The sequence below is a fragment of the Protopterus annectens genome, chromosome 2.part0, assembly GCF_019279795.1.
Source record: "Protopterus annectens isolate FY-2018-M chromosome 2.part0, PAN1.0, whole genome shotgun sequence".
NCBI lineage: Eukaryota > Metazoa > Chordata > Ceratodontiformes > Protopteridae > Protopterus > Protopterus annectens.
The window spans coordinates 1164556173-1164574845 of NC_056728.1; the positions used below are offsets into that span (position 1 = coordinate 1164556173).

The following is an 18673-nucleotide window of genomic DNA, read 5'->3' on the forward strand; positions in this document are numbered from 1 at the left end:
TAACATCTTCCTATTCAATATAGATAAGCATTATCCACCTTACATGCACCTTTACCACAACCAAGCCCCACTTTGACTGTTAACAGCTTATAAGTTCTCTGCAAAATTTTTGAAATGTAGACAAAGGCTATTGTGAAATATTTGCAAGAATACAGAGATTTCTTATAGGTTTTTGGCAGTAATAATTACAGTACTTCCACCATACTATACAAAGTTAACAAAACTAAGAAAAAAATGCACATTCTCTTCCCTCTAGAAAAATTACATCCCTATTCAACATCTCAGTTTCACTCACTCAGACACCCACATACATGTTACCTTCCCTTCATGCCCTCAGCACAGCATCATTTAATTAGTCTGTCTATATTCTCTGGTTGAGTGCACGTCTTCCTAGGACCCTACTATGTGCCTCTACATGTCTTTATCTACACTTAAAACACCTCTTGGCTTTCACCATGCCAGACTATCCCTAATTAATGCCAGACAACAATTACTGTATCAATTAGTCCTTCTTCTTGTGGCAGGCTTGGTCTATTCAGAAAGTCGCCATCTTTTGGAGTGGGGGGAATCTGGGGATATAATGTTTTGTATAACCATTGTTTAATGATTTGATAAGACTTGTTGGGTAGGCAGTTTATAACTCTATCAGCAAGAAGTTAAAGTATATGGTTTTCCTCACACTCAAACATTTGAGATGTACACATAAAGAGTCTATCTTTTAGGAGTGGGGATGAAGAGGCATGTTGTCTACAACAGCACAAGTGCAGACACATGGTCATTGCTAAATTATTTCATATGGCTTGCCACAGAGTTATATATGTTGTTATTTCTTTTTCTTTCCTCAAAACAAAATCTGAGAGGCATACACAAAAATGACAGTCTTTTAGTGATAGTGTTGAGGGCATCTATGAAACTTGAATGATCTGACTTGTTGGGGGAGGGGGCAGTATATGTGTCTATGTCCAACCAGTTCTATTACATTGCTACAGTCATTTCTTCTTTCACTTTCCACACAGTCCAAACGTGGGCATATGCAGAAGGTGGCTATCTTTTGAGGTGGTAATATCTTGGACTTGGTATTAACCAACTTGAGTAACCACTGCAGCACCCCTACGGTATCATCTTCCCTGGTAAGACCTGACCATAAACCATCACTTTCTAACTCAACATTTCCCCTAACCCCCCCCCCCCCCAAGTTAGGATCAAACAAAAAAATCTTCTCCAAAGCTGATTGTAACCTACTGAGGGATGGTATAAGCAGCTTTACAGCCCCCTCCCCCACTGCAGGAACTGGCACAAATGTCCAAATACACCAAAGTACAATAGGAGAATTTGTAAATGCATGGAATCAGGAATACCTGACAGGACAAAATCATCCTCTGCAAGGAAGAGTAAACCTGTCTGGTGGGCATCTGCAATAAATAAACTATATAACAATAGGAAAAAATTGCTGTCCGGGACCAGGAAGGAGCAGGTTCCCAATTGGAAGCAATCTCTCCTTAGCATGAACAAGCAAATAAGAGCACTAGTGAAATCCTCTAAAGCCAACTTCAAGTCCAAATTGGCCACATCTACTAAAGACAATCATAAGGCCTTCTTCACATATGTCTGCAATCTCAAAGGAAGCACCCAGATCTGTTCAGAACTGGTGGTCAAGGACACCACATACACAAATGCTGTAGATATACCCAATCTGCTGGCTGACAGATTCAGCAAAAACTTCTTCCCTCTGCCCCCCCCCCCCACCAGTAAACCAGCACATCCCCAGTACCTTTTTCCCCACCCCTTATCTCTAGGGAACAGGTTATCATTGCCCTCTCAAAGGCAAAAAATACAGCCTCCATGGGACCCGATAACATTCCAGGCTGCATCCTATATGGACTCAGGCATGAACTTGAAGCACCATTAGGCACCCTATTCAACCAAAGCCTGAGTACTGGCTTTGTCCCAGCCGAGTGGAGGACAGCCACTGTCATCCCTTTGCACAAAGGTGGAGAGTCCACCAATCCAGGAAATTATAGATCCATCAGCCTAACTAGCCTGATCTGCAAGGCCATAGAATGGATTATTATGGACCTCTTTAACAGTGTCATTGGCAACTTCAAAACACTCAATCCTACACAGTTTGGCTTTGTCAAGGGGAGGTCATGTCTGTTAAATCTGGTTGACTTCAACTTCTTTGAGACAAGTCACCAAAGCCATGGATGAGAGAAAGACAGTGCAGATAAACTCTCTCAACTAGGCATCAATCTATATGTTACCAGATGGGTAGCAAACTGGCTCACTGATAGAACCCACCAAATCAAATTAGAGGAAGTTACCTCAAGCAATAGACATGTAACGAGTGGCATACCCCAGGGATCGGTCTTGGGGCCTCTATTATTTGGCATATACTTCTCTGAGGTGCAGGCCAAAGCCAGTGGGCTATGGATAACCAGATTTGCAGATGACTGCAAGCTGGGCACAGTCATCAATTCCCCAAGTGATGTGGACTTCCTCCATGAGGGTCTTACCCAAACAAATGACTGGTGCCAGAAACATGGCCTCAAGCTGAATGCCAAAAAAATGCATAATCATCTCCTTTGGGGAGAGTGACATCCCCACATATCACATTAATAACAACATCCTAAGTACACACTCAGTAGTGAGGGATTTGGGCACCCAGGCTGATAGCAACCTGATTTTTGATCACCATGTTGCTTCCATTGTACGGAAAGCTTTCTACATAGCCCACCTCATAAGTAACAGTATTTCATCCAAGGACAAAGAGGTCATAAGATCCCTGTATTCTTCCCCTATAAGGTCAATTATTGAGTACAACGCCCCCTTCGGCATGTACCTTGCAAAGCACATGCAGCAGCTGGAGAGACCACAGTGGTTCCTCACCAGCAGAATCCAGGCCCTCAAACACCTACCCTACACAGATAGGCTAAAAGCCCTGTCCTTCTTCTCAGTTTCATACAGAGTCCTCAGAGGTGACTTCTGTCTGGCATACAAAGCAATCTCAGACCCCGCATTGATGAGACTGCTGCATATCTGCAAGTCAAGCTCCACTCGAGCAACCCATATGCGTGACTTCAACCTGGTCTGTGATATCAATAGGACTTGTTGGTGGGACAGATTTGTGTCCCAGAGACTCCCCCATCTGTGGAATAGACTCCCACTCCACATCATGCAGAGTACCTCATTATCATTTTTTAAGTGCAACCTGGATAACTGGATGGAAAACAGAAAATACACCCCTGGGATTCCACCTTTGTCTCTACTGGGGCTTTGGGTGCTGACTTGTCTAAACATGGGCTAAACTCTTGGCTAGGCTTACAAGGGCCTCAGGGACAATAGCCTAGTAACCTCCTATGATGCTATGATCCTATGAGGATAAAGGTGAGGAGTCATGTGAAATTGTTAGATTATTAAAGTGCATGTGCAAGTTATAGCACTAGGAAGTGTTAATGGCAGGGGTGACCAAACATCTGCCCTAGGCATCTTGAAGCAACTAGCACTGTCTATGTATCTGCAGTGTGCTGGGCAGTGTAGAAATTATCAGCTTCCATTATAATAACCAAACCCCAAATAAATTCCAATGAATATACCAACTTTTCAAAGCACTCCAATCAGGTGACCAATGTTACAGACTGCGTACCCACTAGCGAACTACATTCCAGTCTGTTCCCCCTTCAGAAAATTCTAGATCTAACACTGGAACTATCTGTCAAAGATACGCTGAGAAGATTATGAAATACTGTTTTTGTTTTAATCATTGGAAAGGGCTGAATGAGATATAATTATATTTGTTTTATGAAGACAAAATAGATTAAAAGAAATTGAACTGTAAGGTTTTTGTGGAGGATATCATCAGGGAAGTTTCCTGTAAAGTTTAGGTAAAGTATAAAAGAATGGAAGAAAGAAATGTTTACAAAAGGGAATGTAATAAAGATGCACATGTGATACATGTTTATAGAATATTATAACATAGTGGATTTTGGAATAAAATAAGACAAATGACAATGGTAAAATATTACAGCAAGTAAATGTACATTTAGGCATGATTAGGCATGGATTTTATAAGGTACAAGACAAAATAACAACATTATTTGGATAAAATACTGATGAAGTCTAGTTAAAAAATCTAGATATCTTCAATAAATTCAAGGGAGAGTGCAACAAACCCAAGTTGTGGTAATGGGGGCAGCAATGCCCCCCCCCCCCATCACCACCACCCCTGCACCAACATTATTTTAGCACAATGGGAAGAACTGTGTGTATGATAATGTTCATTCCCTGTTTGTTTTATTAGGTTACCTACATCTTCTTTCATGAAGGATTAGAAAAACAATTATTAGTAAATTAAGGGGTTGTTGGAGTATTAGTGGATTTTAGGGAGGGTTTAAGATGATTCCTAACTTTCAGTAATCTGCAAAATTAGCTATTTGTATTTGCTGAACATATTTATTTTATTTATTTATTTATTTATTTATTTATTTATTTATTGCATTTGTTTACCGGGATAAGTCCACTGGGCTTAAAAGAGCCCATTTTCAGTGGAGGCCTGGGGAGAAAAGCTCCAACGAGATACAGAAAAAATATAAACATTAATTAGTACAGAAGCAGAAACAGTGTTACAGATAGTAAATATAGTAACATATACAGAATATATACATAAAAGCAGGAATCTAGTTTGTTTGATTACAGTAATATGTACAGAAAATATACATTAAAGCAGAAATCAATGAATTCAATCAAAGTGGTATAAACAGAGATCAGTATTATTCAGAGTATACTTCAGAGAAATAGGTTTCAAAGTGGAGCCAGCCTGGGAGACAACCTTGAGAGAAGCTACTAGTTACATTTTGCTTTTTGAGATGGCGCCATTTATTCTGATTGTGTTCTGTCTGATAGCCAGTTAGCAATCCAGTAGACTACAAAAGGTCAACATTTAGCTGGTTTAGCTTATTTATAATACTATAGTAAGGAATGTTAACAAATACTTTGGTGACATCCCAATCATTAGTGCAAAGACCTTTATCCAGGAATTTGATGGCATTTTAAAGGAAGGTAACAAGATTATGAAAGTATAATCTATGCTTGACATAGACACCCTGAAAATTTTTGGACTCTGCAGATTTCATACATCCTTATTATTTAGATTACTGTACTATAATTTATTTATAGATAAAGCTAGTGAAACTGATGACCCTCTAGTTAACCGAATTAGTGGAGGGGACAAACTGATGAAGGAAGACAATAGTGGCATTCCTCCAATCATCAGGTAAACACCCTTTAGACAGACTGTTTTTAAAGATATTTAGGAGATATTGGCTAGGTGATACTTTAGCATTACCAGCAAGCAACTGGATATATTGTATGGTTTTGTGGAAGTATTTTTGTTTTGGTGAGGGCAGGTCACACCTGGCCATTACTGGTGGTAGAGTGAGGATTAGGATTTTTCCTAAACTGGTATGGACAGACCAAAGCTGTAGTAGGTACAGTGAAATCAGAGCTGAATTTATTAGCCAAGATGTTAGCTATGGATTATGGACTGATGTGCATAGAACCACTTACAATGAGTTCAGCACATGGCAGTGTATTATTGTAGATTATTACACATATAGCCAAAAAGGCCTTATGGTTTCTTTAGTGTAAGTGGCTATCTTTGCTTGTAGGCAACCTCTGTGGTTCTTATACTTTTCTTGAGTTCCTTACTAATTTTTCAAAGTTTTGTTTTATGAACTGGGAGGAGGCATGATTTATGTAAGGTCAAGTGCTTCCTTTTCCTATTACATAACTTGTTATATTTTATTCTCCCACATCCCACCAGATTGTACATTTGATGTATTTATTGTTTTGTTTATGACAAAAGGGAACGGTTTCCTGTCTACAGTGATTTAATAAATCATATAATTGGGCGTGGCCAAGATGGTGAACTTGTAGCAGCAGAATCTCTTGGCTCTCTTACCTTAATACTATTTCTGACAGGAATTTTAAGATTTAAGAAACAAACTGAGTATTATAATGCCATTAATCAACTTCTAATACCGTGGAGCATATAGTGAAGAACTTTATATTACCTGACATCAAAAAATTCCTGTCAAATTAAGCAGCAGAAAATAAATACCATCAGCACTTCAGAATGAGTCATCTTAAAAACTCTTCACAGGAGTTTTCCTCCAAGAAGGAACTGCATTATGTGTTATCTAATATCCAGGATTTGTCACTAAAAATTGACAAGATTGATAAATTGGATACTTTCAAGGACAAATGTTCTCAGCAACTGGAACAACTTCAAGAAATAGTTATGCAACAAAAAGGACAGGTATCAGCTATGGAACAATCACTAAATGATATGGACTCCAGACCTACAGAAGAAGAAGAAGAACACCAAACAGAATTTTTATTAAAATAAAACACCTATCTACTGGAAAAATTAGACAACCTAGAAAATAGAACTAGAAGGAACAACATCCAGATATATGGACTACCTGAGGAAATGAAGGAGACAACTTAATCAATTTTCTTACATCCTGGATACCAGACATACTGACACTACCTGTAGCACTTTCATATGGCATTGAACGTGCACACAAATCAGTAACATCTTTAGAAAATCCTTCTACTTCAAAAATAAAAGATCCATAATCATGAGACTATTTTCTACCTAGGACAAAGAACTTATACTAAAAATGCTTGGGCAAATTCACCTATTAAATTCCAAGATGCTTTAATCAGATTTGATAATGACTATTCTTCGATTGTGGTTTCTAAGAAGAGAGAATTCCTTCCTTTAATAAAAGCATTAAAAAAGAAACAGCTGAAAACACACCTTTTATTTCCAGCAAGCATGAAAATCTTCCTTCCAGAGGGCATACAAATATTTGAAACTGTGGAACAAGCAACAAAGTACTTATTTAACAATAATATTTTACCCAACTGGAGGCAGTGGATTGGACAAATAGTACTCCAAAAAGAATTGCTGAAAAAATGGCTGGAAAACTGTAGAACAAAAGAAAAAAAAACTGAAGGACAAATAACCATTCAAGGTATAAATATTTTTAAGTGTTTAGAAGACAAGTCAGAAGGTCAAAACTAAACATTCTACTATGACAGCCTTTGTTTAAAACGGGTACCTTTTCAGTTATTATTTTACTTCTTTAAAACTAACAAATACCTTTCTCTTATTACCTATAAAGTATTTACATAGTAATACAAATCAAAATACAATTACTTTTTAAAACTTTTATAACATAGCAATCACATACAGTCTAAATGGGAGAGCTATCTTCACTTGACTAGACTAAACATTAAATGCTAGACATTTTATAAACATATTTAGGATCAAATGCATTTAAATAGAACTGTTATTTTAACAGAAATGCAATATGTATTTACTGAACTTGGTGTTAATTGTATGCTTAGAAATGACTAACTGTGAATGCTCTATGTCATGGTGTCATTGACTGATTGCTGTATCTATTTTGCCTAGGTTATATTATGATAAAAATGATAAAATCATCTTTCTGACAGTGAGTTTTACGTATTTCCTGTTTTGCATGTTCAAGGCATGATTTTTTCGGGCGGTTTCTAGCCCATAAAATGTAAAGTTTTGCAATTATTTCCATTTTTATAAAAGTTTTAAACAATCTGCCTTAAATTAAAGTAAGCGCGCGAGCCATACCTTTCATTTAGACAATCTTGATAATTAACTTCCCTTGTGATCGTGAGCCATCTCGCTCCTTCTCAGTGAAGCAGTACTGTTATTTGATCATCAAAAAGAGACTGCAAGTTTACTTGACTACTTCCACCACTCTTTGACTAATTACAAACACCCGGTCAAAGGGCAATGATGAGGAAGTTAAAAATAGAATGACTTGAAGCTTTATAGTAAAAAAAAAATGAAATAAGCAACTCGCAAGTGTTAATAAACATTATAATGCCATATAAGGGAAAGAGAAGGGAAGGGAAAGAAAAAAAAAGAGAAAAAAGTTTAAACATGGACTCTGCATGCGGCATTTAATAACATCAGACAATGTAGATAGTAAAACACATAGTCAACACACAAACATTGCAGAATTATCATTACAGTAGTACAGGCATAAGGTAAAAGGCTCAGTGTACATAAAGAGCCGATTTGAATATTAAAATGCAGACTTCTTGCTCCCAATGAAAGACAAGCAGATTCAATATAAAGCAAGAAAAGAAAACAAGACCTGTTATAATCTTAGCCAATATAAGTGAAGTATAAAGACATAAACTAAGCTATACTAAGATTAACCATAACATAATAATGATAAAAGAAACAAGAAAGTCTAGGTTGCAGGAAATAATATTAATGGGAGCCGAGGCTGTTGATTGTGTTTAGTCTTAAATATATGCACCCCCCTTTTTTACAGCATAATATCACAATTGCATATATACCAAATATCAAAAAGTGTATGTACAAAAAACACTAAATACAAAGCTTATATATCCCAGAATAAAAATATACAAAATGAGGATATAGCACAATTATAATCACTTGCATAGGGTATGGAGGGAGAAAAGGGTAGGAAGCCCAAACTGACATAATGGCTCAATGAGACTGTGTGAATTAAATTCAAATACTAATGTCTAAAAAAGTATGGGATGCATAGAAAACACTATATATGCAGAGCAGGGATGGATAATATGATCTTCACATGAATATAAATTACACATGTTTATACTTTACATACATTTAAATACCCTGAAATAAAAATTCAAATCAATGAATCAATGAATACTGGAATGGCTTCAATTAAATCTGACCAGTATATAATATAAAATAATATAATCTGAAAAAAAAAGTTTCAAATGCAGCATTAAATTTAAGAAAGTCTGTGTACATACTGATGAATTACTACTTACTTATAACTTATCACTATGAATGTTCTTAGCAAGAAAATATATGATTCCTATTCTTATACAAGGGGGCTAATATAGATATAGTCAGCCCTGAAAAATAGTATTTATATTAATAGAGATACATAAATAATGCATATATATCAAGCATATGCACACACACACTGACACAATCTGACATAAAGCAATGTATCCCAGTACTCAAAATATAGAAAATGGAATGTACCACAGTTATCATCATTTGCATAGGGTATTATGAGAGAAAGGGCGGGGAACCTAAGCTGATACAAGAGATCAGTAACAGTATGTGATTAAAAAGAAAAGTAGACAGACATATGTTCAAGTAGTAGTATTTAAAGGGCATGGGATATGCTGAAATCACTATGCCCCTAGAATAAAGATGGAAAACTTGACTGAGACATAACCTTCATATGACTGCATAGTGATCTAACATTTCATAATCTGAGCATTTATAAATACAAATTTCATAATAATAATAATAAATATTGAAATGGCTTTAATAATTCACAATTGAATCTGAAACGATGTTCCAGTACAAGAGTTGTAATTTGATTTAACTCTAAACACTTTTGAACATGAGATTAACAAAGATTGTACTATGTGTTTATGTGTATTTATTTTAAATTATAAACTATCTATGTTTATTATCACTATGAATGTTATATTAATAGAAAATTATAATTCATATTCTAGGTGTTATGCAATATTCAAACTAATTCAAATTCAAATACATACTTTGTTTGGAAATGATATAGCTATACAGAGCTTTTTAAACTTTGATATATGCTGAATTTCCAAACACTTTTAACAAACTTAACATATTTACAAGAGCTATAAGGTGGTGAGTTTTTAGATGTATATAATATTGATAGAAAGTTTGCTTGGGTAGTTAAACTATTCAGGAATGAGGTTTTATACCTCATTTTATTTTATGTTGAAGTTATTCATAAAAGAGTTAAACTTGGAAATCCTAAGTTTTTGGAAATGTGGTGCCTTTTATGAATATATATATATATATATATATATATATATATATATATATATATATATATATATATATATATATATATGTTACTAGTATATCATAATATGATATCTTCTCCTATAATATATTTTCAAAAGTCATGCAAGTATACCTTCACATAACCCCAGATATATATTAAAACATGAATGTTTGTCAATTAATGTCAATGGTTTAAATAATATTAAAAGGAAAAGTTTGTTCAAGTACATAAACTTACACAAAACACATTTGGTATTTCTTCAAGAAACACACCTTTTAGATGATGACAAGAACAAACTAAACTCCAATAATTATACTTCATGGTAGCTCCCAATTTAAAAAAGGAGAGGGTTAGCTATATTATTAAAAATACATTGATTGCACCTAAAATTATTAACAGTTATCAGGATTCTTCAGGAATGTTTTGTTTGGTATCAATTGAAATAAATAGGAAAATTTATAAACTAGAAAATATATACTGGATCCCGGGAGTTCAAATTAAAACAGTAAATCAGCATCTTGAAGAAATAATTAATCTTACAAAAGGTAACTTTATATTGGCAGGAGATTTTGATTGTATTATGGATGAACAAGACACTGACACAAAATGTAAAAGATAAAAAATCTTCCCCATCAAGAGTTCTAAAGAAATTTGCAGACACAGCAATTATTAAAGATATTAATATATTTGCTGATCCTAATTCATTATTATTTTCCTTTTATTCACATAGATATAAATCTAATTCTGGAATAGAGTATACATATCAAACAACTTAATAACAAAACTAGAAGGATTTAAAGTTATAACCTGCCCCTTATCAGATCACAACACATTAATAGTTGAAATGGAACTTGACCCTATACAATTTGGTTTATATTAGAACATCGAAGTTTCAGAACTTCAAATATTCTAATATCAAATCCAATTCAGCAAACGCTGACAACATTGAACATTCAGAACAGCTATTTTTTTCCTAGGGCAAAAATTTGCTGTTCCGAAACACATACACACAACACAAGCACACCAAACAAACAGCAATCCACACACATACACCTAAAATCTTACATCTAACCCTACACTAAACTGTACATACACCACTAACTATCCACTTACCTTAACCCAAACCCTAACCCTATTTCCATCACTATCACACACTCACCTCACCTGCGCCCTAACTCACCTACCCCACCCTAACCCTCACGTCCACACAATTCGTACACTTACCTGAACCGACTCGTAACATTCCACCACAGTGCTGAAAATAGAGAAGCAACAGAAATAGACAACCAAATTCTTTCCCTCGGAAAAAAATTGTTTTTCTGCAGATTCACTATTTTCAGCATTCGCTGAATAGGGTTCGATATTAGAACATTCAAAGTTCTGCAACTTCGATGTTCTAATATAGACCCATACAATCAATACCAATTACTAGAATGCCATCATATATAACAAAATTACTAGACTTTATAGAATTCTATGTAAATGAAATAAAAACTTTTCTTGAAATAAATACAAATAAATATATCAGAAATCTACATATAGGACTCCCTAAAAGCATATATCTATGGTAGGGTACTATCATGGTATATTAATAAAAGGAAAACATGGAATAAAGGCAAGTTGGAACTACTAAATAAAGGAGATAAAATCAAATTGAAACTACAAAAAGGAAATTCTGATTTAATACCATAATTGGTTCAAATTAATAATAAATATACTGAGATACTTCACCATAAAACTATGATCAGTCTAGAAAAATCTAATTAAATTCATATTCTATGAATCCTGCTTATCAAAGGCAATTAGCAAACAGAACTAAAAAAAATCATTAAATCTAAGCAAATAAAAGAAATGTATAATCCCCATAGTAAGAATAAAGTTACTGATTTAAATAACATATTAGAAGCCTTCAGACTCCATTATAACACAATTAACTCTACAAATCCCTTGATTTCTTCAGTTGATAAGATTAAAAAGTTTCTTCATAAAAATGTGTGTACTAGATTAACACAAGAACAAATAATAAATATTAATAAACCTATCATTACAGCAGAACTTAAATCACAAATTAGTAAGCTTAAAACAAACAAAGCTCCTGGACCAGATAACATATTACCAGAAATGTATAAATTAATGACAAGACAATCTTTATCCCTACTTTTAAAAGTATACACTATAGTTAAAGAAGAAATAACTATACCTTCATTTTGGAAATATTCATTAATCTCCCCAGTAATAACAACAAACAAAGATGAAAAACTTTGCACATCTTATAGACCCAAAACATTACTAAACATGGACTATAAAATGTTCATGGCAATCTTTGCAAATAGAATTAAACACTTTCTTCCTATGGTAATACAAGAAGATCAAATGGGTTTTATAAAAGGAAGAAATACCTATGATAATATCAAAAGAATGATAACATTAATTGACCACAATAAACTCCAAGATATAGATATGACTATTGCCACTCTAAATATAGACAGCGCCTTTAATTCTGTTAATTGGAATTATCTATTTTTAGTTTTGGAGGAATATAATTTTCCAATGGGCTTTTCAGCTCTCATAAAATCTCTTTAGGAAAATACCCAAGCCTATGTCACATTGGGATCCCACAGATCAGGACCTGTTAACATTATAAAAGGAACTAAACAAGGCTGCCCCATTAGCACCCCTGTTATTTGCACTTTTGATAGACCCTTTTGTAAATAGCTTCAGATTAAACACTAAAATTAATGGTGTAGAAATCGCTAGAACACTAAACTTCAAACTTCAGATGTTTCTAGATTACATAGTTTTGACATTATCTGATTCTAATCATTCCCTACAAGCCGTATTTAATTCAATATTTACATTTTAAAACATCTCTGGGCTATAGTTAAATGAAAATAAAACAGAATTCTTACTTACAAATAATAAAATAAATATAAATAAAAAATCACTAAATATGTTGTAACAGATGGCAGACTACAGTATTTGGGTATCCACTTAGATGATTTACAAGATTTAATCTTATTTAATTACAATTCAATGTTGGAAAAGATAGAATTACTGATGAATAATTGGAATAAAAACATATTTACAATGGAAGATAGATTATATCTGATCAACTCAATTGTTTTTCCCAAGTTATTATATCTCATACATGGTATTTCTCCCCCCAAGCAGCTTATACAGAAATATAACAAAATGATTTTGAATTTTCTATGGTATCCAAACAAACCTAGAATAGCATTAAATAACCACTTAATGAATTGGGATGATGGAGGAATAAATTTGCCAGATACAAAGATTTACATACTTTCTTCTATAATTAAAAAATCTAACACTATGGTTAAATCTTTACTATACTTCTATATGGAAACAATTACATGAAAATCTATGTGGAGATTTTTACATAGGAGTTTTCTTACTCCGCATAAGTTAGCTTTAATGTTTGCAAATAAAGAAATGTGTTGGAGATCTGAAATAAAATTAATAGCTGATTGGCAGCATGTTTTCTATGACTGTACATGCCTTAAAGAATACTGGAATAATATTAATTATTTTTTTCAGATTGTTTTTACTGACAGTTTTCATTTAACTAAATCTATAGTTTTTTTTTTAATTCTCCTATACCAAAATGTGTTCCTAAAAAAAATCTTCAATTCTTTGGACTCTACTTGCTATTGCTCGCAAGATTGTCACTATTAATTGGAAGAATGCAACTCCTCCATCATTCAAGGAATTTTAAAAAATTACTTTGACAGTTGGACAAATGGAAATTTCTACTTTAAAGAATAGAACCAACAGAATTACCACATACTACAATAAGTGGCAGACAGTAATGGAAATATTAGAGAAGATTGATATGAATACACATTAATATAAGACTTTTTCATTACAATGTAAAAAGTATTATTTAATTTGTATAGGCGCCTTTGTAAATAGTTTTCTTATTAGGTTTTGATGTTATACTGTTTCTTATTGTGTTATATTTTATTATTTCTCTTATTATAGTTAAATATTTCCATTATAAACAGTTTCATGGTTTCTTATCTTACAAAGGGGGAGCCACCATGGACCCCTGGAGCTACCACCCCATTAGCCTAATGAGCCTGGTCTGCAAGGCGATGGAACATATCATCATGGAACTTATAAACAAAGACATTGGTAATCTCCAAACTCTTGATCCCACCCAGTTCAGGTTTGCAAAAAGCAGATCATGTCTCCTAAACCTGATTTACTTCTTTCAAGCAGTCACCAAAGCCATAGGCGAGGGAAAGGTGGTTCACACAGCCTATCTAGTTCTCGCCAAGGCTTTTGACACCATCTCCCACTCTGGAATTATAGATAAACTCACTAAACTAGGTATAAATCCCTATGTCACAAGATGGGTTGCCAAGTGGCTCACTGACAGAACCTACACTGTGAAAGTAGCAGACTCCAAATCTGACTTCAGACCAGTGACAAGTGGAGTACCACAGGGTTCAGTCCTGGGTCCTCTCCTGTTTGGTATCTACTTTTCTGAAGTACAGGCTAACAAAGTTCACAGATGACTGCAAACTAGGAGCATAATTGAAACTCCTAATGATGTGGACATCCTACAAAAGGGCCTCACTGAGACAGATGCCTGGTGTCAAAGCCATGGCCTCAAGCTCAATGCCAAAAAGTGCATTGTCATCCCCTTTGGTAAATACTCTGTACTCATGAGCTACTACATAGGTGGTAGTCTACTTAACACTGAAAGTGTGATGAGACCTTGGGACACAAGTGGACAGTAGTCTCTCCTTTGATAATCACATTGCCACAGTAGTCAGGAAATCCTTCTATGTGTCACACCTCATCACAGAAGGTTTTTCATCCAGGAAAAAAGAGGTCATTGTTCCCCTCTTCTCATCACTCATTAGACCCATTATAGAGTACAACGCCCCTTTTGGTGTGTACCTCACAAGACATCTACAACAACTGGAAAAGCCTCAGAAATATCTCACAAAGAGGATTACTGGCCTCAAACAGATGGCCTATGCAGACCGTCTCAAAAAACTCCAGCTTTACATCGTCACATATCGCCTACTCAGAGGCAATCTCTGCCTAACATACAAAGCTATGTCAAACCCAGAGCTGTTGGATATGCTCCACTTAAAGAAATCCCAGTCCCTCTGAGCTACATGCTCTAGGGACCTAAACCTTGTCACCACAATAAACAGAACATGCTGGAGGGATAGATTCCTGTCCCAGAGACTTCCCATACTCTGGAACAAACTAACAATCTATATAAAACAAAGCTCCTCATTAGCACTCTTCAAGAAAAATCTTGATAATTGGATGGGAAATAGGAAATTCAACCCGGGGATCACCTCTGTGGCTCTGCTCGACAGGACCACAAGAAAATAATTTTCTTGGGTGGCAAAAGCCGGGGTACCTTTTTGGCTAGGCTTGTAAAGGCCCTAGGGCTGATAGCCTAATACCTACCTATGAACCTTTGAATCTATGAACAAATGCAATCAAAATATTTTTTTTCTAATTTTGTTTTTTTATGTATGATAAAATGATTTACAAAAACAAATAAAATATTTTAAAGTAAAAAAATAAATAAATCATATAATTCATTGGTTTTGGTTCCAGTGGTTATGTTCAGGGATTTGGGGTGATTGGACCATTTATGTTTTTAAAAAGGTCAATAATTATTAGGCTGGTTTTGTTGAAGTCCCTGAATGTAGATGGAGTGCTAAGATGGGGGGGTGGTCTTGAGACAGAATTTGATGTTTAAATGATCTAATGAAGTTAGGAAAGGGAATATTAGTGGGACTAGGAGAAGACAGGGGAATTAGTAAAGCCATGGTCTGGGAGGTTTGGTCCATCGATCTGGTGCTGATGACATAAAGAAAGGTCTAGGCATAATTATTGTTGAATGTGGAGGTGGATTAGTCAATATCTGTCTATGAAAGTCTCTTAATAAAAATGAACACTAAGAGTATTTTCTGTACACTGGAACCAGATTTCTGAAACTACACAAATGTGTCTGTTTTCCAGATAAAAGAAATGTTCCACATTAGACATTTTGCTTCTGAGACTTCTTGTGTTGAGCAGAGTGATCCTGATGCCTGATAGACTGGAAATGGAAGACTGGACTGTCTAGTAATTTCATTTTGTCTAAAAAAGGCACTATGGGGCTAGAAAACATTTTTGCCAATATGCAAATCCTTCACAGGCACAGACCATTACTGGTGAAGCTGTAAGGTCTATCTAACATGTTATTCCCGGCTGTCACAAACTTAATCCCCCCTAAAATGACATTGATTGCATAACTAATCACTAAAAAAAGTTCAAGTCATATTTAGGTGTTCTTCTAAGAGAAAACAGAATAGTACTCAACACAAAATATTCCCCTTCTTTAAAACCATAAATGAAAGCTCCAGTGTATCTCCCGGTATCTCCTCCAAGTTGGACTGCCTGAGATCATTTAACTTAACATGAGAAATCATAAAGCATATGTATACTGTGTATGCTTCAGGCTCAGAGGACATTGTTGACATTGCTTATCATCACACCTGAGAGGTTACTGGTAGCCACTGTCTTCTTAACCACTCTGTCTAGAGTCTGTATGCCTAACAATGGAGTCATCAATAAAAAGGACATGTGTCTGAATTGTCTATTTTAGCTGCAGTCTCTGCCTGAAAGACATAGCATTTTTTTGTTTTGATGATTCCTTGCAATACTATGTACCAATGCTGTGATAATGTGTATGGATGTTGATTTACCTAGCAGTCTGTGACTCCACAACTGATGGCTGCATAGTTATGTTGAGATACTTGCTGAAAAGGCTAGATGCAGTGATGGTAACAAGCAGTTAGTCATAGAGACCAGATTATGTACAGTACTAGACTAAAGATAGGTCAACTGCTGGTATAATAGTAGGCTTGGGTTAGTGAGAGTCTAAATTAAGACACAAAAGAGGTGATAGACAACAGGACTAAAGATATAATTACATAAAGACAAGATTTAGAAGTATATCAAAAATGGAGAGCATCAGAAATATAACCAAGCAGTAAGAGTAACAGCGGAATAATAATCTCTGCCAATGCTTTTGACCACAGGAAGGAAAAAGTCACATTGAATTATACAGTGGCAGTAAATTAGCAAATATTAGCACCAGCACAATAAATCATAAGAGACTATCTTCAATTGGCACACTGGACAAAGCAGTGGACACTATTAGATCAATGAGTAGACACCAGCTATATAATGGGGCAGCCAATGAATACATAACATCAGGTACTATAGTTGAGTTTAATTAATAAAGCAATAATTAATAAACATGCACACTGTACATGAAACACTATGAGCACAAAAACAACAATAGAACAGTCCACAAATAAACACTAGCAAACAAAATGTGGTTCTTCTAATAAAGCATTGAGTAAATCAATAAACAATAAATATGCAAACCTGGTTTAATGACTAAGGCAATAGTCAAAAGGAGAATGACTAAGTGTTAAAAACGTACTGAGTTTAAACCTGACAATTAAATAATTTACAACAGTGCAAGTAAACTAAATACAGACAAAAGGCATTCAGTTGTATGCAATCCAAAACAAGGACATATAGGTTGTCTTACCTGTGTAGACTAGGCTCTTTCATTGCCTCCTGAAAAGGATATGCACTGCTCAGCAGTGCTGTATCGAGTGTAGCAAAGTGCTGAACTGAACAAACAGTCCCCGTATTAAATGGGCAACTAAAATAAAGCATATATTCCTGCAGAAGCAAGCCATTCAAAATCAGGCATTCTGATTTTTCAATGGAACCCAAGGCCGGGTAGCTTGCACATTGAAACCTCTACTCTCACCAGAGGCTGATATACCGATGACCTATTCCTTGGGAAGCTACTGAAGTCTTTTTGACATTCTGAATCCACCAAAACCCAGATGTAAAAGGTCTTTGTGGTCTTCTCCCTCTTATTTTGTAAGGTATGGCTTGGCAAGCAAGCTGTGGAGGAGCTTAATGATGTCAAGATGCCATGTACAGAGCAAAATTAACAAGGGGGCTGATGGAGCTCCAGGCCTACATGCCTGAAATAGGCAATGTTATGTCTATTCCCAGTTTAATATGAAATCCAGTGCTACTGCCACACCAAATAAATACGCCTCTTATGATCTTCAACTCCAGGACCCGCAGATGCATAAACCAAAAATGGCCATGCCAAACTCTTAGAAGACTTCTCATCCCAGGTGCATGCTAAAAGAACATCAATGGCTCCTACAAGAAGCAGTTGTTTAAATGGTTTACCAAACCTTGATTAAAATAGTGGAATTAGGCATACTGGATCAAGAACTTAGAGGAGGTTGTGCACGTCTACCAAAATGCAATGCAGGGTCAGACAACATGTTGTAATAACAAGGAGTAATGATGGATGAAACAGGTTCCAAGCAGAGAAAGAGCAGATAACTGAGAGAGTGAGATGGTGGAGGCACAACACAGGGAATAATCAAACACAGGACATGGAAGTAAATATGAATAGACAAGAAGGAAAAGCGTGTAACATTTTAAGTCCAACAATACCAGAGGACACTAAGCAAACTAGATCTTGGCATTCATTAGAATGGCAGACCCATACAACCATGAATGAACCATTTTCTTTTTAAAGACAGGACTCACTTAAATAAAAAGTAGATATACATGGATGTTCTGCATGATTTTTTTTGGATGATACTAGCAATCATCAATGGGTATACAGATAGATGCAGAAGGAGTCATCTAATCAGAAAAACGTTCCATTGCAGAAATAGAGC

At 35.2% G+C, this 18673-nt stretch overlaps 1 long non-coding RNA gene across 1 annotated transcript in view; it reads left to right on the forward strand.

Moving 5' to 3' along the window:
• The window catches only part of LOC122793400, an 805254-nt gene that overhangs the window by 534176 nt on the left and 252405 nt on the right, over positions 1 to 18673 (forward strand). The gene's annotated exons all lie outside the window — the stretch shown is intronic.